Source organism: Adelges cooleyi, unplaced genomic scaffold (assembly GCF_023614345.1).
Source record: "Adelges cooleyi isolate 19-005CV unplaced genomic scaffold, UGA_ACOO_1.1 ACOO_flye_CR_arks_rails_tigmint_CR_PRNA_30, whole genome shotgun sequence".
NCBI classification, from domain to species: Eukaryota; Metazoa; Arthropoda; class Insecta; order Hemiptera; family Adelgidae; genus Adelges; species Adelges cooleyi.
The window spans coordinates 13,939,336-13,947,584 of NW_026095971.1; positions in this window are offsets into that span (position 1 = coordinate 13,939,336).

Consider the following 8,249-nt stretch of genomic DNA (forward strand, 5'->3'; position numbering starts at 1 on the left):
AAGAAAACAACTGAAATTCAATTCAATCAAAGGGTTCGCGTGTAATCAGATCGACAGCGGCCGGTGATTGGTTACGTGACGATGGTATATGTTGGAATTCGTCACAGCGGCACGTCCGCGTACAAATATAGGTACTATAAAAATACAACCGGCTTCGATCGGTGTCTATACTTTCTTTTCACGCCACCGTTATGATTTAAAAAAGTCCAAACTCCAAAACTATATTATGTGTATGGATTTTGGCGTTTTTGTACAATTTCGTCGGCGATTGTGCGCAAAACAAATCTATCCGCATTGATCAAAGTTTGCAATTTTAAACATAGAATTTTAATAAGTATGCCAATCAACATGCTGTTGAAGTGAAATGATATGCGTTGAAAAACTTGGTACCTACGCACGAGGGGAAATAATCGTCAACACTGGTTCATTGTAAGCACTCATTAAGACCATTCATTAGGATCGCCTTTTCAGTTTTTGTCCGACTTGAACATAATCTACCTAACATAGTCACTTATTTTTCGGAGGGATATGGCTTTTTAGAGAGTGAGGTATTAAAGTCAAAAGTTGTCATTGAATATCAAACACATACAATATTTGACCAGTAAAAGTGTTAATTAAATAAATATGATAGTATAATATATTATGATATTTTAAGACTATTATCACATAAAGTGATTCACCAACCACTTGGTGGCATGTAGTAACGACTAATGGCACAATAATAACGTTGATGGGGAATTAAGTCATCTGCAGTTTGTCGATTATTTTGAAGAATAATTTAGGAGCGTGCGTAACCCCTTTATATTTTTTTTAATGCTTAATTTAGCTGAATTGGTTGTAACATAATAAAATAAAATAAAATTATAATAAATTAATAATTAAAAATAGTTTATGAAAAAAACCCATAGTTTGGATAAACAACTCATTCTTAACGACAATGTCTTAAAAGCCTGCGACTCGAGAATTCTGTCGAGACTCTTCAAAAGTGTTTAAAAAAACTCTGGTCTAGCATAATTTCTGCGTTGACAGACTCAAAGTGTCTTGTCTGTATTTATATAAAGCGACGGGTCTGGATGGAAACTGAAATATGATCTAGTTTTAATTACTACAGTGTTTTAAGGTGGTATAACATCGAATGCAATCAGCTATTAGTAGAGGCAAAACGTAATAATAAAAGGTCTTTATCGGCTACAAAACTTGTGTAGAATTTATAAACACTAGTGGGCCTTATAAACAATAATAATATATCACATCGCGGCGGCTGTCGTGTAATATTAAAATATTTTCAATTCCCAAACGAAACTATACAATCGTGATAACGTACTAATAGCGACAACAAAATGGAATTCACACGGAAAAGTAATATTTTATGGCTTAAACATAGGTTTTTCGAAACGACCTTGGAAGCGCGTTGTTCATATTAATATACTATACCTACTATATATACAATGCGTTATGTTAAACAACATTTTTCTCGTACAGATATTTTAATTGTTTTACAACTTTTTTTTTCATCTATTGAATAATAAATTGTATTTTATTCAAATTCGTTTCGAAACGCGTTTCGTAAAATAAATATGATTCGGACCCAAAATAATATGATGACGCGGTCGGCCATATTCTACAAACATCAAAAAGATTAATAAGCGCTTTGGTGTAATAATATACAAATACACAATCACAAAATATACAAATGTTCTAAACAGAGAATCCAATTGTGTTCTATTCTAAGAGAGAGAGAGAAAAAGAGCTGTTGTACAGGAATGTATAATACTTTTTTAAGACCAATGAGGAAAACGCAGCTGAATTTCAATTGTCAACTCGAATCTTAATAAAAACAGTCGGTGTCCGCACTAATAAACTATTATAAATGCAAGAAGTCAGTGTACGTTTTAAAGCTTCTCCGTTCCTATATTGAACTGCGGATAAGCGAGTAGTACACTACTTGGCGTTCGGTCACGTTTTCAATTAAACGCGTTTTGTTCGAATCCAACGGTGCGAAACGCCAACGGACGGCTGGCGATTGCCACAGTAGGTGAACATAATTGGATTTGACTTTGTCCCCTGCACGCCAAACCCGACTTATGCGCACCGTACCTATAATAATAATACATAAATATACTGCCACAGTACAGAATAATGTATGTATAGGTGCACGCATAAGCGCGTGTAGAGCAATAATTCGAATATTCTATTGTCGCCAACTATTTACTGTGGGGATGACAACAACCAACAGTTAACCTCACAGCCACCGGCTCCGGTAGCCGTCTCGGGTGGGGTCACCGTCTCCCTCGTAGAAGTCATGGAAAATACACACACATGTACCTACTTAGAATTCAGATTTTTTTAAGCAGGATGTTCGTATTCTAAGAGAACGGCTAAAAAAAGATGATAATAATAGTAATGTTATAATATATTAATCCCGTTTCGTCATTTATACCGCGGTGTCACCCCGCGTGTGTTTCCTTTTTACATATATTTTATATTCGTCCTGGTAGACTACAGCACACAAAAAAGAAGGTGGTGTGTAAACAAAGTAAAGAAAGTCGTGAAAAGACTGCACGGCCCGCTGTTATATGCATGCCGTGGGGAAACAGAAAAATGTAATATTTCAACGTTACTATTATACAATAATGACAAAACGACGGCCCGAGTAATCCGACATGAAACTTTTTTATATACAAAAATAAAAAAAAATTTTCAGGAAAGTCATTTATTTTTTTTCGATTACCCACCGCGTTCTATTCAAAACGGCTTTTTCGATTAAGACCCAGCCGGGAAAAGGTTGCGCGCAAAAGAACATTATTATCTTGTACGAGCACGTCACTCGCAAACAAAGTGCTCTGGTTTAATCAACGGTTAGGGCCAAGGGTGAATCCGGGACGGATAAAGCGACGGAGAAGGCCGAGAAAATAGGGTAACAATTGTGCGGATGAAAGTGCACACGGCCAGAGCAGGGGAAGTAATATCTATCTACACGCTTTGACGCGTGCACGTCATTTACCGACACTATACTTAATACACTTTTGTGAATAGAATCGACTTGGCGGGAGGCAAGCGTAAGGGTTTTATCCTCCTCACACGTGTACATCTGTTAAGGGTTTATAGCGAACGTTACCGTTACTTTGTGTGTATATAATATGCACGGACACATCCGGTCCTCTGAAATTATATAACAGCTATTATCGTCATAGGGTCTAATGATGGCGTACAAAGGAATCCGTCACTACCCAGACCGGACCACGAACCCCGCGGTGCGCATATGCAAACAAATTATTGGGAAAAGTGAAAAAATCACGTTCAGAGGTGTTTATGACAACATCGGTATTCTTATGCATATAGTCACGCACAGACTACACGGCGACCATCATTAATTCATAAAATAACATTTTAGCTACGATCGTAACGTGTGTACACTTTTTCAAGAAATAATGACCGTGTAATTTTGCCTTAAGCCGGCTTCGGTGACGGTTTGATCGACGATTTTTTCAGAATGAAGAGATAACAAATCATTGAACTCATGAACCTAAATTTTATGAACTTTAGGTATACTATAACTAAAACTGCTAGCCATTTAGATTTTCGTAACTTGTTTTATCCTAACAACTAATCGGAAAATCGGTAATGGTACAGATCACGTATTAAAATCGCCATGGAAGTTAATCGTCCAAAGTTGTACACCCTATATAAATGCATTTAATGACCTGCAGATAAGTAAGTACAAGTGTGACGAGGTACTGCCACGATTCACAGAAGAGATTGCAAAGCAGGTACACTACCAAACATAGCCTATCAGATGTTACCAAAAAATAGAAAGTACATATAGAAAAAATAAAGGTACTTTTCTGAGTAAGCTGTGGTTGTTTAAATGCTTGCGAAGATTCACTCGTATATTGACTCGCTTGTTCGGGAACTCGTCTCAACGACGGTTAGCAAGCGTAAGTAGTATGATTGTGAAAATAGCAGTCTGTCAACTGCAGTTACACTAACATTTCTATAGGTGTACATTATAATATTGAATTTCATTGCTGTATAGTCTTTTAGTGATTTTGCACCGAAAACCATAGACACAGTATGTCAAAAGAGAAACAATCAAACTATGGTTAAAATAAATAACCGAAAACCGTTTCGATTACCTATACACATGATGACGACGATGCGACGCCGTTGCTTAGCCAAAATGTATTAAGCCGACAGGTAGTTAGCAATTTCCACCGACAAGGGTGCGCGCATTTTTGCAGGTATAAAAATCGCGGTACGCCCCACAGACAATCGAGGGGCTCTTGACATACGGGAAAGGGTCTTAATGTGAGAGTATTGCCGCGTCAAGTAACTTATAGTATTTTATGTGCATTATACGAGTTCGTTAAATGGATATGAACAAAAAATAATGTATAGCTTAGATTACAGGTCAGGTGCACGGCATGTTTACTATACCTCTTACCTATAGGCTATAGATTGATCGAATCTAAAATCGAAACTATTTTTAATAAAAAAAACTAACACTAATTAGTAATTTGGCTTATTGTAAATGGAAAACGAGTTAATTTATTGATGGTAAACATAATCGCGTTCAACAACAAACAAAAAGCATGTTCCAAGACAGACGGCTAGGTCTGTCGCACGCATATAGGTGATGGTCGGGTAACTAAGCCAAAACGGCGGTCTCAGTCCAGTTAGCGTTGCCACGTTTGAACGTGAGGTGCTATAACCAACTGCAGACGACGTTATATTATTGTATAGATGATACCGTTAAAACTGTCGACGGCGTAAGGAAAAACATCGGTCTGGCGCGCGGGCGACGGGAAAGTAAAAAGAAGATATTATCGGGTTGAAATTCACACATAAAAAAAAAAGTTGTAAAAAAAAAACCAAGTAAACAAAATCAAATTAGCAAATGCGGTAGCGGAGCATCCCGCAGACCGCATAATGGAGTTAGGGCACGTTCGCGATTCATTATGGACGAAAAATACAGGTATATACTTACCATGCCCGACCAGTAAAATGTATATACCTGTATACAGAACATTTCTATGTACAATACCGCGACGGCACAGACCGTGAAAATCGGTCAGGTCGCATGGTCTTTTCGGTGACAGATTCTTAGCGGTTTAGCGGGTATAAAGTTTGTACGCCGAGTCTGCATTATATTATACTGGACTACCGCGGATAATCGCATCCCCCGTCCGGACGGTCACCGTGGTCCGTGACACGGGCCCGAGGGTATTTGGACGACTCGTTTAATTATAATGTGCACAATCGATTATTTACCCAGTGTTCGAATTTTCACGTGAATAAACTACAGCTGTGTTTATACCGCGTGCATTGAGCTCGAACTGGACGATTATGTCATAGAGACACGGCTCTTTATCTGCTTTAGACCATACGATTTTATTGACTATAGTACATAACTATAAGGTAGACGTGACAATAACATACCAACCAAAGTCCGGTCGACGGCCCACAATGATCCGCCGTTTGAAATCGCTATAAAATAATTATATTACTTTTTATCATTTACCGAAATACATGGTAAACACGGCCATTATTATATAACTATGCCGGTAAATGGGTCTCGAGGCTAAAGTTCAATAGAACCAATCACTGTATTATGGATGTTTTACGTAATACACTAGGCTGTAATCGATTTTTTTTATTATTTATAATAAATGTTAATGGTCCGAACAAAAAGATCCAAGACCTACCTATTGAGTGATATTAGTTGAAAATTAACCCATTGCAAGTATCGTTGTAAGTATGGTTGTACTTAACTTTAGAATTGTCTATCAAATATGTTCAATAGGTAAAAATAAAACATAGATAATAATAGTTTAGACCGGTGTATACTACTTGCGTCCGAGATTATTATTAGTAGGTTAGTTTTTTTTTGGGACGCAAGTAGTATGCAGCGCTGCTTAGACTTTTTAGATGTTTAGTCTTTTAGAGTTTAGATTAAAGTATTTAACTAATTGGACAATTGTAATTCCCAATAATAAGCTACAATTTTAATTATTTATTCATTATTGGAAATATATAAATATATTACTTTATTGAAAAAAAAAAATAACATGAAATTCTTATTGATTATGTAGTTAAATTTGTACAATTAAATTTAACAAATGTACTTTTACGGTTGTATTTTACAAGTGTTTTCAGATGCAATAAAAAAATGTTTCTTTCTAGGTAAGTTATAAGAAATACATTTGTCTATAACAACCTTCATCACGTTGCTATTTTACTTGTTTAATATATTTTATTATTAATATTATTTTTACATAATAGTATTAGTAGGTTGGTATGTCCCATTATAATACCAAATTATTTGCTACAAATAACCACGTTATAATAATGTCAATAAAATGTTGATTAATTTAAGGTATGTTTACCGATTATAATCGATTTACAGATTATGATTTTTTGTTTGTGAATTGTGGATTATCAGGTTTCAGTACACTTAAAAATATTATGAACAAAAATATTATTGTACCTAATACCTATATCTGTTTCTGTGCTATGCAGTATGCTAGGAACCGACTAGACGTTGATTTTATGTTGTTTTAGTTTTTTTTTTGTTAATCATATTCTACTCGCGTTAACTCCATTTTAATGTACAATATTAGTACAAAGTATTACTTGTCCTGTTACCGATTTGCCAAGCCATGCTCACAGCAGGAGCCAGCCGTAGATGAGAATGAAACGGAAAGAGTTCAACACGTATTCGAATCGATTTGTTCGACAAAATTTACATTTCCCATGTATAATATAATCGTCCACACGAACTATTTCTTACGATAAATTAGGTGCACGTTACTAGTATCTGCTATAATGTAATATAACGTTGGGGAGGGGGAGAGGAAATATAATGGTTCGTTTTCAAACTTCTTTTAATGATCGGTTATTTTGGAATAATTATCGTTTAAAAAAAAACGCTTTTAAGTTCCTCAAAACCGTTTATGTTGCAACTATTGAGCAGGTATTGCCAGATTATCCGTGACGCATACATTATTATACTAATATAATATATTTCTCGTTTAATTTGTATTGCTAATATTCTTCCATTATCTAGGTATATACTTATACTATGGTAGTATATAAGCGTTAAGATTCGTTTACTCGGTTAATAGTTATGAGATTTCTCTGTGCATTTCCTGCCGCCGGCTCTTAGGTGCAGCAGTAGGTACCTTCATCGGTACGTTACTTCATCTTAATGAGTTTCGCAAGCGTGACGGTGGTCTTAGGTTAGTTCGTTGGTTTTCAAAACCTTCCTATTTTAGTTTTTGCATGCATAAACGTCAAAACAAACGTGTATGATATACCGTAACGAAGTACTGTACCTAATAAAATAATTGAATTTTCCAAATGACCATAACTTCTATGGTATTAATTGGTTTTAATAGTTTATCCTATGGGAATAATTATCTATGCGGATATACCAATACTTGTTTTTGATAATTGCAATAAACGAAACGTGAACTTTTGATATTTTTTACTTTTATGACACCCTGTTGCGCCTTTATACAATAATATAACTTTCATTGTTATTATTTGTCCAAGTTCTCACATGCCGACCACCGTTTGGTTACTTACTACTAACTAATTGAAACACTAGTATATAGTATATAGTTTATAAATACTACTCATCTTGTATTAAAGGCATAATTCCATCTCACATTTCTTAGACATCCTACTTGCATTCATAACTGAGCTTATGTGAGCTTTGATCTATCAAAAGAAAACAGTATGGATCTATTGTTGCCGTTTTTTTTGTACAGTGTCTACAGTAGCTAAAAATTAAGATCTGAGAAGGCATTGAAATCGACTTAAGCTAAAAATAGTTGACATTTGACAGATGTGTAAGAAAAATAAGTTGATTTATAATTTTATCTTTTTGTTTAATAATGAGTGTGCTATTTCAATCTATAATTCGTGATAAACCATTTTTTATGTCATACTAGATGATTTGACATAAATCACTTAATGCACACTAATACAATTTACAAATTTTAAATTGTTTGTTTTATACAAATTATATAGCTATTTGACCTAGGACCATAGAGCAATTTTTTACCGGCAGTTTTTTACAAAATCCAGATTCTAAGATAAAACTGAAGTGTATACAATATTAGTACAGCAATAAATTAGGATTATTTTTTTATAGGTAATTAGTTTTTTTTTTATCACTGTGGCTGTAAAAACGTTTTTACATATTTTTCTAATCTAAAAACAACTATGTAGAACCTTTTTGGCTC